The sequence below is a fragment of the Ranitomeya variabilis genome, chromosome 3, assembly GCF_051348905.1.
Source record: "Ranitomeya variabilis isolate aRanVar5 chromosome 3, aRanVar5.hap1, whole genome shotgun sequence".
Classification (NCBI taxonomy): domain Eukaryota; kingdom Metazoa; phylum Chordata; class Amphibia; order Anura; family Dendrobatidae; genus Ranitomeya; species Ranitomeya variabilis.
Genome location: NC_135234.1, coordinates 589,078,660 through 589,093,894, shown reverse-complemented (window position 1 = coordinate 589,093,894; position 15,235 = coordinate 589,078,660).

Sequence of the window (15,235 nt, the reverse complement as noted above, 5' to 3'; positions counted from 1 at the left end):
TGTGTCCCTCTTGAAACCCGTATACATGTCCCTGTTTTCCGAGTCATCTGCTGGGACATCGGGTTCGTCTACAGACGATTATGAGGTGAACACTATTTTGGGGTGCTAGGTGGTACGTGGCAAAACATTTTATTTGGTGGACTCTAAGGGTTATGGTCCTGAGGACAGGTCCTGGGAGCCTGCTGAGCACATTCAGGCTCCGCAGCTCATTGCTGCCTTCGAGCGTAGTGAGGTCCAAGGAGGGGGGCCCTAGGAGGGGGGTAATGTTAGGGGTCGAGTTCCCACCTCTGCACAGGGGGAATCTCGGGCCATCTCTGCTGCGGTCTCCCCTTCTTCTCCTGCCGCAGTGGAGCCTGCCCAGCGGAGACGTCGGTCCCAGCGTCTCGCTCAGTCTGACTCGGTGCAAAGGGTTACTACTGCTTTTCCAGCTTCTGCCATTGAAGCCAGTGCTGGGCGAGCAGATGCTTTTGGGACTAAGTCCTACTTTTTCCCTTCTGAGCATGCCCAGGGTAAGATCTCTCATTGGAGATCGAGGGTCACATGCTTAGATACTGCAGCAAAACCCATTGGTTCTCCAGGAAGGTCCTAAAGTTGCTCAGGCTCTGTGGCAGCCTCTCATTGGTCCTTCTCGGAAGGCCCTGTACTTGCTGCAGCTATAAAAGGTTTGCATGGCCATACGGCCATGCGCTAGTATCAATTCATAGCACTCAACTTGATGCGTGTGTGAATTTTTATTTGTAGTACCCAATAAACGTTTCGGTCCCACATACGGACCTTCATCAGTTACGTACCAGGGTGAGGCTTGGGCATAAGAGACAGAAGTGTCTCAGGGCACACATACATGCAGCGTCTTATCAAAGCGCTGAACTGATGTAAATGCTGATAGCGGCCAGACGTGATGTGCCGTGGTCAGACACGGTATCCGCCGCTGGTCTCAGAGACCAGCGGCGGATACCGCGTCTGACCACGGCACATCACGTCTGGCCGCTATCAGCATTTACATCAGTTCAGCGCTTTGATAAGACGCTGCATGTATGTGTGCCCTGAGACACTTCTGTCTCTTATGCCCAAGCCTCACCCTGGTACGTAACTGATGAAGGTCCGTATGTGGGACCGAAACGTTTATTGGGTACTACAAATAAAAATTCACACACGCATCAAGTTGAGTGCTAGGTTTTTTCTTTATCTGACTTAAGGTGTGGGAGCCTACCTTAGCACCATCCATACAGTAGTGCACACGGTCTTTTTCTATAGTATCAATTCATGTCATGAGTTTTGCACCAATGTGGTCACTCTTGTGTGTATTCAGGGACCCGGCTGAAATAAGCCACTTAAAATACCGGCTTTTCTGGTGAGGAGATTGTATGATTGCCTCCTTGACTGCGTGACCACAAGCTGCTATCTGCTCAGCAGTTACTGTATATTCCTGTGAAGTTTAACAGGACACAGTCCTTTCTTTATATCGACTCTGTGAAGCAACAGAGTTCGCTTCTACTGCCATATAGTGCCGCCGTTTGCCAGCAGCAGGTTCTTTTCCTGCACGGTGGACCCCGGGCTGCGAACGCACCAAATAACATCTCTATATTTACTTGGTGCATTTCTCCAGCCCTAACAAAGAATAAGTAAAAAATGAATAATTAATATTTAACAATTCTCCCTTTTGAGGGTGACAGACATTGATTGGAACCCTCAAAGTAAATATATTATTAATAAGATATTCTTTTCTTCTTCTTTGGCAAAATAACTTAATGTCCATATTACATACATAGTAACATAGTAACATAGTTATTAAGGTTGAAGGAAGACTTTAAGTCCATCTAGTTCAACCCATAGCCTAACCTACATGCCCTAACATGTTGATCCAGAGGAAGGCAAAAAAAAACCCATGTGCCAAAGAGTAAGCTCCACATTGGGGAAAAAAATTCCTTCCCGACTCCACATATGGCAATCAGACTAGTTCCCTGGATCAACACCCTAACAAAGAATCTAGTATATATACCCTGTATCATTATATTTTCAAGAAAGGCATCCAGTCCCCTCTTAAATTTAAGTAATGAATCACTCATTACAACATCATATGGCAGAGAGTTCCATAGTCTCACTGCTCTTACAGTAAAGAATCCACATCTGTTATTATGCTTATAATAATAATAATAATATTGTTATACTTACTCAATAACATAATGTTATATTTATATTCATATAAAATATATTATTATTCTTCCCTATACATAATTGAAGCATCTCAGGTCTGATGTCATCTGGTCTTCATCTTGATGTCTTCTTCTTGGTTCTTATAAAACAATCTTTATTATAATTCTTTTGTAATGGCATGTAGATATTGCAGAAACCGTGTGTCATGTGTCAATCAAAGTCCATAAATTCAAATGTTGATAAGAAAACAATGTCCATAGATGAAATGTAGCTTTAATATCTGTGCAGTGTCACCTTTAGAGACCTGGACTTACATTGGCTCGCCTTGGAAATCATCTGGAATCCTCCATATCATCCGCACTGGTCTTGGAACAGGTGTGACATCTTTGGTCAGCACAGCAAGGGTTAAAATGACTCCTTTATTCCTTGCTAAACATAGCACCATAACACATGTCAAGGTTGTAGCGTCCTGAGAATTACCTGATTGTTCACCAGCTTTCATCAAAGCTTTATAAGTGATAGGAAACCACTGGAACATGATAAAAACATGATAACACAGTTCATCTTAGCATCATAGGTTCATTGTCCTCTCCAATTGTGGTAGTCAGTTTATATACTGCAATCATGGTTGTCAGTGATGGATACTGCAGTTGTGGTTGCCAGTGGTGACATGAATTGTAATTGACACAGTCTATTATTACTCAGAAATCATAACTTTGTTACCTTGTGGAACTTCTGAATAGCGACTTTTTCTTCCTGCAACTTTTAAGAATCAAATGAATTTAGAAATATGAAAAGTCTTTATTAATATAACTCCAGTATCTTGATTGAAGTCTTCATTCCCTAATTCTATACCAAATCTGATAATTATCCTAAACTATAATATCACAGCGTACCATAGCAATCAATAATATTCATATAATTATTTCCAGAATATTAATATGGAATTAATATTTAGAAAAATAAAATAATAATAAATGATGCTACATTATTAACTATATTCTTCATGTGATAGAACATTCTTATGTCATAGGTGTAATTACCTTTTTGAACCCATAGATGTCAGTGTGTTTTTTTATGTAACAAGTGTTCCCATCTTTATTACTAAACCTTTATTAATAAATTATATTTATTAGACCAATAATATGTAAGAATGTATAGCCATGAACCAAATTAAAAATATATATGAATGAATGAGTGAAATAATTGTTGTATTTAACTCAGAATTGAAACATTTCTCTTATAATGAAACCATATGATCACTATATTTAATGAAGCAATATTCTTGTACTAGACATTACTTAATTAAATATTGATGTTTTCTTCCTGAGATTAAAAAAAATAGAAATTAAGAATAAAAATGAAGTAAGAATAAAAATTAAAAATAAATATTAGAATAAAAATAAAAATAAGGCCTTTATATATTGATGATAAATGCAGAGGTTATGTCTCAATAACACATTCCCTTTAATATTTCCATTATATAGATGTTTTCATATTTGTCATAAACTTGGATTACCAAAATATTGAAAATATGCAACTTTGCATATAATACCCTTCATTAGAGTATAAAATGAATTTTATAATACTTAATGCTATTATACCCAATATTACCTTATTAATATTTCTTCTTTATTAAAATGTGTGAAGAAGAGGTATTGATGAAATGTGATGATGTAATCAGGATCAAAAACACATTTCTCCCTTAATACCAAAAAATATTATTTTATGAAAAAAAATCATTTGTAAAAAACAAAATTTTAAATAATTAATTATTTTATAACTGTCATATAAGCTTTATACCATATATTTGTCTGAAGATGTGTACCCATCTATGTAACTATTAAAAAAACATTGAATACTATAAAATTATAAATTATAAATTATTATAAAATGTTCTAAATGTAGATTTTCTTGATAAACTATATTGATGTGTGATTGCACTATTAACTAAATCAAGAAATAATAATTACTAAAGAAATATAGAAATAATGTTTATGTTGAGTAGATAATATTTAAATATATCTTAATATTCTAATATTTAACTGAATCGCATTATTTCCCATAAACACAAGTTTCTTTTTCTTTTTTCTAGCATATCATGACTCATGAGGCCTCTTTCATACATCAAACGTTATATTCACTCTTAGCAGCTGCTCATACAAGCATCTGTTATCTGTCACTCAAACTGTGACACACATATATAAGTTGAAACTACTGTACATATTCCTTATACAAAAAGATATGAATACATGTGTATTAACCCAAATTATTGTATCCTAATTATCAATGTGCATTGTAAACTATTACATTTAATATTTTAATATTTCTTTGAATATTCCCCAAACACACATTAGCTAACACTTTGTAAACCATTTTATGGATAGAAAGACAACCATAAGAAACAATTGTAACTGAACCCTGAAACTTAGATCTAAAAAAAATGTATTTGACTTGCAAAGGCTGAGCTCTTCTCAATTCTTCTTACTGAGGTTACCAGTTTTAAACTGAAACAGGGGTGCATGGTATCCTTATTATTAGCCCACAGTTCAGATCTCACCTGTGTGACATATCATGCCATGCAGTAAAGATATATTTATTACCATGCAAAGGCACAAAAACTAAATTAGCTTATATTATTTCTTTTAAGTGTTAAATATATAAAATCATGCAATTATTATAACTTCTTGTGCAAATAAAGACATAAATTCATGTAAGAGGTTTTTGATCAATTCCTGCTTTGAAATGAAAATTCTAAGGAAAAATAAAAGATAAAGGCTAATTTCATATTCATTCAGAAACAAAATAATTCAAATATCTTATACATATGCATATATTTAATATATGTATTTAATGTAATTCTAAATGTTATTACTGGAGTAAATGTAAATTTTTCACTATACATATAAAAATACAGTTATACAATCTCTACTTATACACATTTTACTGTATACTGTATGAATATATACAGTTATATGAAAAAGTTTGGGCACCCCTATTAATCTTAAGCTTAATGTTCTATAAAAATTGTTTTTTTTTTGCAACAGCTATTTCAGTTTCATATATCTAATAACTGTTGGAAACAGTAATGTTTCTGCCTTGAAATGAGGTTTATTGTACTAACAGAAAATGTGCAATCTGCATTCAAACAAAATTTGACAGGTGCATAAGTATGGGCACCTCACCAGAAAAGTGACATTAATATTTAGTAGATCCTCTTTTTGCAAAAATAACAGCCTCTAGTCGCTTCCTGTAGCTTTTAATGAGTTCCTGGATCCTGGATGAAGGCATTTTTGACCATTCCTCTTTACAAAACAATTCCAGTTCAGTTAAGTTTGATGGTCGCCGAGCATGGACAGCTCTCTTCAAATGATCCCACAGATGTTCAATGATATTCAGGTCTGGGGACTGGGATGGCCATTCCAGAACAGTCTAATTGTTCCTCTGCATGAATGCCTGAGTAGATTTGGAGCGGTGTTTTGGATCATTGTCTTGCTGAAAGATCCATCCCCTGCGTAACTTCAACTTTGTCACTGATTCATGAACATTATTGTCAAGAATCTGCTGATACTGAGAGGAATCCATGCGTCCCTCAACTTTAACAAGATTCCCAGTGCCGGCATTGGCCACACAGCCCCAAAGCATGATGGAACCTCCACCAAATTTTACTGTGGGTAGCAAGTGTTTTTCTTGGAATGCTGTGTTTTTTGGCCGCCATGCATAATGCCTTTTTGTATGACCTAACAACTCAATCTTGGTTTCATCAGTCCACAGGACCTTCTTCCAAAAAGAAATTGGCTTCTCCAAATGTGCTTTTGCATACCTCAGCCGACTCTGTTTGTGGCGTGCTTGCAGAAACAGCTTCTTTCGCATCACTCTCCCATACAGCTTCTCCTTGTGCAAAGTGCATTGTATAGTTGACCGATGCACAGTGACACCATCTGCAGCAAGTTGATGCTGCAGCTCTCTGGAGGTGGTCTGAGGATTGTCCTTGACCGATCTCACCATTCTTCTTCTCTGCCTTTCTGATGTTTTTCTTGGCCTGCCAATTCTGGCCTTAACAAGAACTGTACCTGTGTTCTTCCATTTCCTTACTATGTTCCTCACAGTGGAAATTGACAGGTTAAATCTCTGAGACAGCTTTTTGTATCCTTCCCCTGAACAACTATGTTGAATAATCTTTGTTTTCAGATCATTTGACAGTTGTTTTGAGGAGCCCATGATGCCACTCTTCAGAGGAGATTCAAACAGGAGAACAACTTGCAAGTGGCCACTTTAAGTAGCTTTCCTCATGATTGCATACACCTGGCTATGAAGTTCAAAGATCAATGAGGTTACAAAACCAAAAAAAGTGCTTTAGTAAGTCAGTAAAAAGTAGGTAGGAGTATTTAAAACAAGAAAATGATAAGGGTGCCCATACTTATGCACCTGTCAAATTTTGTTTGAATGCAGATTGCACATTTTCTGTTAGTACAATAAACCTCATTTCAAGGCAGAAACATTACTGTGTCCAACAGTTATTAGATATATGAAACTGAAATAGCTGTTGCAAAAAAAACTATTTTTATAAAACATTAAGCTTAAGATCAATAGGGGTGCCCACACTTTTTCATATAACTGTATCTTCAAAACTATAGAACTACAGAATTATACTGTTTAAATAATTACAAATTACTAAATAATACATTGTATAACACATTTACACAATATATAATATAATTACATTTTTGGCCAATTCCTAAACCAAATCTTATCTCTCTGTCGATAATGTCTTAAAAAGCTCTATTTAAAATTGTAATTTTTAAACTTATGAAAAGCTTTGAAAAGCTCTGATAATGGAGTCTTCAGCTTAACTCCTATAATGTGGCTTTGTGAAGACACCTGCTTCTGTTTCTGTCTGTCAATTTCTGCCATTTGTCGCTTTACAGAGAGGTCCAAACCTTCAGTAGTTTTTAACTCTTTCAGTGGAACTTTTTCAAGTGACTCTTGGAACTTTTGGTAGGGCTTGTAACAAATATGTAATTTTCTTCATACTTCATAGATTTGATTTTGGGGATAACTCAGTTTTGGAGATTTTGATTTTTGCTTCTGATAAGATTTAATTCTGTCTGATTTCAAAAATGTTGTATGATTTATTTTCCTTTCAAGATTCTAGAAAAATCAAGTGATTGCGCACATTCAAATAAAGAATCTTTTTGTGACGCAATAACACCAGATACAGAATTTAGGAATCCAAATTTGTTTACAAAACAATTTATCATTGATTGTGTATTAAAATTTGTAATGACAGTTTTGAACAACCTTTCAAATATGGACATGAATGTAAGAGTGCATTCTTTCCGGCCATTCCTTAATTTTAGAAGAATATCAATATCTGGATAATTTTCTTTTAATCCACAGAATATCAGAATTCTTAATCTTCTATATCGGTTAGTTCTTTGTGGCACTCATCATCTTTCTGAATTTTCAATAATAACCGCCTGGAAAAGTTACTGGAAGCCACATTTTAAACAACTGATTGTTCTGCTGTTTAGTCAAAGCAAACTTATCAGCAAAACTCTCAAATATCTCTGAATTTCTGCACACATGGATTTTGTCATCATATGCAGGAATGATTTTGCATAATTTTAACAAGTTTTTCCTAACTTTAGTTTGGAGGAGTTGGGCCCCTGAGTCGTCTTCTATTTTTAGTGGTCTTTGTACAGCTGTTCCTTGTACGTCATCTTCGTCAGTTCTCATGTCTCCTCCAATGTTTCCTCCATCTTTTTTTACATCATGAGACACAAGGTCACCTTGAGTGGCCATTACAGACACATGCCTTACATCTTTTTCACTCTCCACATTACAGTCAATCTTGGGAACAACACTAGTATCATCTGATACTATTTTTAAACGGTCATTTTTGGATTTCTCTGACACAAACTTGTGAAATACATAAACCAAATGTAAAATAATGTCATGTCAGCGAGAGACAATGTGCTCAGTACAGAATTGAGAATAAGTCAAAAATGAATAATTAATATTTAAAATCTAGCAACTTGTGTTCCAAATTAAATTGCACTCTTTTCTTTCTAAGCACTGCTGTGCACCCAAAAATTAGCTGTTTTTTCACATATGCATTATGATTATATTGGGAAAATAGTGCTAATTAAATTTTGGTCTTTATTTTAACTTACTACTAATCATTGTGAAAATGACAAATTTGGAGCTTAAAATTTTATTGAAAAAAAACATCATTTTTATTTTCAAGTTCTGTGACTCACCTGTAGATTCAAAATGCTCAACACACCCCAAGATGAATTCCTTGCAAGATATCTTTTTTCTAAAATGGAGTTATTTGTGGGGAATTTCTGCTATTTTGGCCCCACTGTACTTCTGAAAATGCAACATAGTGTCTGCAATATACAGTCATGGCCGAAAGTTTTGGCATCCTTGAAATTATTCCATATGATAAAGTATTTCTCCCATAAATTATTGCAATTACACATGATTTGTTAAACGCATGTTTATTTCCTTTGTGTTTATTGGAACAGCACAAAAACAGAGGAAGAAAAGGCAAATTGGACATAATTTCACACAGTGTCCCAAAATGGGCAGGATAAAATTGCTGACACCTTCACAAAATTATGGGTAAACAACTTTGTTTCAAGCATGTGATGCTCATTCAAGCTCACCTTTGGCGAATAATAGGCATGAGCAATATGAAAATCATACCTGAAACCAGATAAAAAGCGGAGAAGTTGACTCAATGTTTGCAATGTTTGCCTGTGTGTGTGCGCAACACTAAGCATGAAGAACAGTAGGAAAAGTCAACTATCTGAAGACTTGAGAACCAAAATATCAGCAATCTCAAGATTAAAAAATTATCTCCAGAGAGCTTGATGTTCCACACGGTGCACAATGTAATCAAGAATTTTACAACCCGTGTAACTGTAGCTAATCTCTATCGACGTAAACTGCAGAGAAATATTCATGAAAGGTTGCAATGCAGGATATTGTGGGTGGTGGATAAGCAATGCTAATCAAGTTCCAAAGAAATTCAAGCTGTCCTGCAGGATCAGGGTGTATCAGTGTCAGCACAAACTATCCGGTGACATTTGATTGAAATGAAATGTTATGGCAGGAAACTAAGGAGGACCCCACTGCTAATACAGACATTAAAAAGCTACCATGCAGCTTGCTAAAATGTATGCAGGTATGCAAAAATCTTTCTGGGAAAGTGTCTTGTGGACAGAGAAGACCAAGTCAGATCTTTTTGGTAAAGCACATCATTATACTTCTTACCAAAAATGGCAAGGAGTCCAACAAAGGGTTTTGGAGTTGTTTTGCTGCCTCTGGCACTGGGTTCCTTGACTGTGTGCAAGGCATCATAAAATCCGAAGATTACCCATGGATTTTGGGTTGCAATGTAGGGCCCAGTATGTCAGAAAGTTGGGCTTGCATCCTATGCCATGAGTCTTCCAGTAGGACAATGACACCAACCATGCTTCAAGAAGAACCCTTAAATGGATGGAAAAATAACACTGGAGGGTTCAGAAGTAACCAGCAATGAGTCTGGATCTAAATTCCATTGAACATCTGTAGAAATATCTTAAAATTGTTGTTGGAAGAAGGCACACTTCAAATATGATAGACTTTGAGCATTTTACAAAAGAAGAGTGGTCCAAATTTCCAGATAGAGGTGTAAGAAGCTTCTTCATTGTTATAGGAATTAATTGATTGCAGTTATTTATTCCAAAGGCAAAAAGTGGTGACATTTTTTCTGTCTTTTCAAACTGTTGACTGCAGTCTGAATCAGTCCTTAATATGAAGCATACCACATAATGATGAGGTATGTGGATGCATGAAAATGTGTTGAAGACCAAATTTGTTCAATATTGAAAAAAGAAACAGCACTATTTGCTTTTTCACCATTTATTCCAAAGGGTGTGCAACCAAATATTAAGTTGGGGGTGCCAACAATTTTGTCAGGCCCATTTTTGGGGTATTGTGTTTTTGTAATATTTTGATACACACAAAGGAAGTAAACATGTGTATAACAAAACATGTGTAATTGCAATAATTTTCTGGACGAAATACTTCAAACAGATACCAAAAGGAATGACGGCCCTGCTCGGAGGCTTACAATCTATGAGGAAATAAGGAAGACACGAAAGGTGGATAGTAACAATTGCTTTTGTCGTTCAGACCAATTTATTCATTTTAACCCTTTCACCCCCAAGGGTGGTTTGCATGTTAATGACCAGGCCAATTTTTACAATTCTGACCACTGTCCTTTTATGAGGTTATAACTCTGGAACGCTTCAACGGATCCTGGTGATTCTGACAATGTTTTCTCGTGACATATTGTACTTCATGATAGTGGTAAAATTTCTTTGATATTACCTGCGTTTATTTGTGAAAAAAATGGAAATTTGGCGAAAATTTAGAAAATTTTGCAATTTTCAAACTTTGAATTTTTATGCAATTAAATCACAGTGATATGTCACACAAAATACTTAATAAGTAACATTTCCCACATGTCTACTTTACATCAGCACAATTTTGGAACCACATTTTTTTTTGTTAGGGAGTTATAAGGGTTAAAAGTTGACCAGCAATTTCTCATTTTTACAACACCATTTTTTTTTAGGGACCACATCTCATTTGAAGTCATTTTGAGGGGTCTATATGATAGAAAATACCCAAGTGTGACACCATTCTAAAAACTGCATCCCTCAAGGTGCTCAAAACCACATTCAAGAAGTTTATTAACCCATCAGGTGTTTCACAGGAATTTTTGGAATGTTTAAATAAAAATGAACATTTAACTTTTTTTCACACAAAATTTACTTCAGCTCCAATGTGTTTTATTTTTCCAAGGGTAACAGGAGAAAATGGATGCCTAAAGATGTTTTACCATTTGTCCTGAGTACGCCGATACCCCATGTATGGGGGTAAACTACTGTTTGGGCGCATGGGAGAGCTCGGAAGGGAAGGAGCGCCGTTTGACTTTTCAATGCAAAATTGACAGGAATTGAGATGGGACGCCATGTTGCATTTGGAGAGCCACTGATGTGCGTAAACATTGAAACCCCCCACAAGTGACACCATTTTGGAAAGTAGACCCCGTAAGGAACTTATCTAGAGGTGTGGTGAGCACTTTGACCCACCAAGTGCTTCACAGAAGTTTATAATGCAGAGCCGTAAAAATAAAACAAAAATTTTTTCCCACAAAAATTATTTTTTAGCCCCCAGTTAAAGGAGGGCTTGGAAAGGATGGAGCACCATTTGGAATGCAGACTTAGATGGAATGGTCTGCAGGCGTCACATTTCATTTGCAGAGCCCCTAATGTACCTAAACAGTAAAAAAAACCAACAAGAGACACCATTTTGGAAAGTAGATACCCTAAGGAACTCATATAGATGTGTTGTGAGAGCTTTGAACCCCCAAGTGTTTCACTACAGTTTACAATGCCGAGCTGTGCAAATAAAAAATATATTTTTTTCCACAAAAATTATTTTTTAGCCCCCAGTTTTGTATTTTTACAAGGGTAACAGGAGAAATTGGACCCTAAATATTGTTATCCAATTTGTCCTGAGTACGCTGATAACTGATATGTGGGGGGGGAACCACTGTTTGAGCACATGGGAGGGCTCGGAAGGGAAGGAGCGCCATTTGGAATGCAGATGTAGATGGAATGATCTGCAGGCATCACATTGCATTTGCAGAGCCCCTAATGTACCTAAACAGTAGAAACCCCCCACAAGTGACACCATTTTGGAAAGTAGACCCCTAATGAACTCATCTAGATGTGTTGTGAGAGCTTTGAACCCCCAAGTGTTTCACTACAGTTTATAACGCAGAGCCGTGCAAATAAAAAATATTTTTTTTTCCACAAAAATTATTTTTTAGCCCCCAGTTTTGTATTTTTCCAATGGTAACAGGAGAAATTGGACCCCAAAAGTTGTTCTCCAATGTGTCCCGAGTACGCTGATTCCCCATATGTTGGGGTAAACCCCTGTTTGGGCGCACGGGTGAGCTCGGAAGAGAAGGAGGAGCGCTGTTTTACTTTTTCAACGCAGAATTGGCTGGAATTGAGATCAGATGCCATGTCGTGTTTGGAGAGCCCATGATGTGCCTAAACAGTGGAAACCCCCCAATTATAACTGAAACCCTAATCCAAACACACCCCTAACCCTAATCCCAACGGTAACCCTAACCACACCTCTAACCCACACACACCCCTAACCCTAATCCCAACCCTATTCCCAACCGTAAATGTAATCCCTAACTGTAGCCTTATCCCTAGCCCCAACCCTAGCCCCAACCCTAACCCTATCCCTAACCCTAGCCCTAACCCTAACCCTAGCCCTAACCCTAACCCTAACCCTAGCCCTAACCCTAGCCCTAACCGTAACCCTAGCCCTAACCCTAGCCCTAACCCTAATGGGAAAATGGAAATAAATTCCTTTTTTTGTAAATTTTTTAATTTTTCCCTAACTAAGCGGGTGATGAAGGGGGGTTTGACTTACTTTTATAGCGGATTTTTTAGCGGATTTTTATGATTGGCAGCCGTCACACACTGAAAGACACATTTTATTGCAAAAAATATTTTTTGCGTTACCACATTTTGAGAGCTATAATTTTTCCATATTTGAGTCCACAGAGTCAAGTATGGTCTTGTTTTTTGCGGGACGAGTTGATGTTTTTACTGGTAACATGTTCGGGCATGGGAGATTTTTTGATCGCTTTTTATTCTGATTTTTGTGAGGCAGAATGACCAAAAACCAGATATTCATGAATTTCTTTTGGGGGAGGCGTTTATACCATTCCGCATTTGGTAAAATTGATAAAGCAGTTTTATTCTTTGGGTCAGTACGATTACAGAGATACCTCATTTATATCATTTTTTTAATGTTTTGGCGCTTTTATACGATAAAAACTATTTTATAGAAAAAATAATTATTTTGGCATCACTTTATTCTGAGGACTATAACTTTTTTATTTTTTCTCTGATGATGCTGTATGGCAGCTCGTTTTTTGCGGGACAAGATGACGTTTTCAGTGGTGCCATAGTTATTTATATCTATCGTCTTTTTGATCACGTGTTATTCCACTTTTTGTTTGGCGGTATGAGAATAAAGCGTTGTTTTTTGCCTCGTTTTTTTTTTTTACAGTGTTCACTGAAGGGGTTAACTAGTGATATAGTTTTATAGGTGGGGTCATTACGGACACGGAGATACTAAATATGTGTACTTTTATTGTTTGATTTTTTTTTATTTAGATAGAGAAATGTATTTATGGGAATAATATTTTTTTTTCTTTATTTAGGAATTTTTTTTTTATTTTTTTTTTTACACATGTGGAAATTTTTTTTAAACTTTTTTACTTTGTCCTGGGGGGGACATCACAGATCGCTGATCTGACAGTTTGCACAGCACTCTGTCAGATCAGCAATCTGACTTACATTGCTGCAGGCTTACCAGAGCCTGGTCTGCACCCGGAAGTAATCCCTGCAGGACCCGGATGCAGCCCCGTGGCCATTTTGGATCCGGAGCCTGCAGGGATAGGAGGTAAGAGACCCTCGCAGCAACGCGATCACATTGCGTTGCTCCGGGGGACTCAGGGAAGCCCGCAGGGAGCCCCCCTCCCTGCACGATGCTTCCCTGTACCGTGTTCATGTTTGATCACAGTGTGCCGGGGGTTAATGTGCCGGGGGTGGTCCGTGACTGCTCCTAACACATAGTGCCAGATGTCAGCTGCGATAGGCAGCTGACACCCGGCCGCGATCGGCCACACTCCCCCCGTGAGCGCGGCCGATAGCGCTGGACGTACTATTCCGTCCTTGGGAATTAGGGCCCACCCCACATGGACGGAATAGTACATCCAATGGCAGAAAGGGGTTATTCACTTATATAGCACCATTATTTCTGCAGCGCTTTACATTATCTGCAGTGTCGCCATTGGGGCTTACAATCTTGATTCCCTATCAATATGTCTTTGGAGTGACGGAGGAAACCGGAGTACCCAGAGGAAACCCAAACATGGAGAGAACATACAAACTCATTGCAGATGTTGTCCTTGGTGGGACCCCAACGCTGTAAAGCTTCAGTGCTAACCACTTATTGAATGGGTTAACGTATTTAATTTCTACTGTGGTGACACTAAAGGGACATGGACTAGGTTGATTTACAGAAAAAATTCTGGTAGTCTCCAGCAGTCAACAAATCTGACATATCTTTGACAAGGGATTACCTTAACAATATAGTCTATGGTGACGAGTAGTGTTGAGCGATACTGTCTGATACTTGAAAGTATCGGTATCGGAAAGTATCGGCCGATACCGGCAAAGTATCGGATCTAATCCGATACCGATACCCGATACCAATACAAGTCAATGGGACTCATGTATCGGACGGTATTCCTGATGGTTCCCAGGGTCTGAAGGAGAGGAAACTCTCCTTCAGGCCCTGGGAACCATATTAATGTGTAAAATAAAGAATTAAAATAAAAATTATTGCTATACTCACCTCTCCGACGCAGCCTGGACCTCACCGAGGGAACCGGCAGCGTTCTTTGCTTAAAATGCGCGCTTTTCCTTCCTTCCATGATGTCACGGCTTCTGATTGGTCGCGTGCCGCCCATGTGGCCGCGACGCGACCAATCACAGCAAGCCGTGACGTAATTTTCAGGTCCTTCTAGGCATTCAGTATTTTAAAATTACGTTCCGGCTTTGTGATTGGTCGCGTCGCGGTCACATGGGCGACGTGACCAATCACAAGCAGTGACGTCACGGGAGGCAGGAGACGCGCGCATTTTTAAAATTATGTCACGGCTTGTGATTGGTTGCGTGCCGCCCATGTGACCGCGACGCGACCAATCACAGCAAGCCGTGACGTAATTTCAGGTCCTGATGCCTATTTCTGCATTCAGGACCTGAAATTACGTCACGGCTTGCTGTGATTGGTCGCGTCGCGGTCACACGGGCAGCACGCAACCAATCACAAGCCGCGACGTAATTTTAAAAATGCGCGCGCTTCCTGCCTCCCGTGACGTCACGGCTTGTGATTGGTTGCGTCGCCCATGTGACCGCGACGC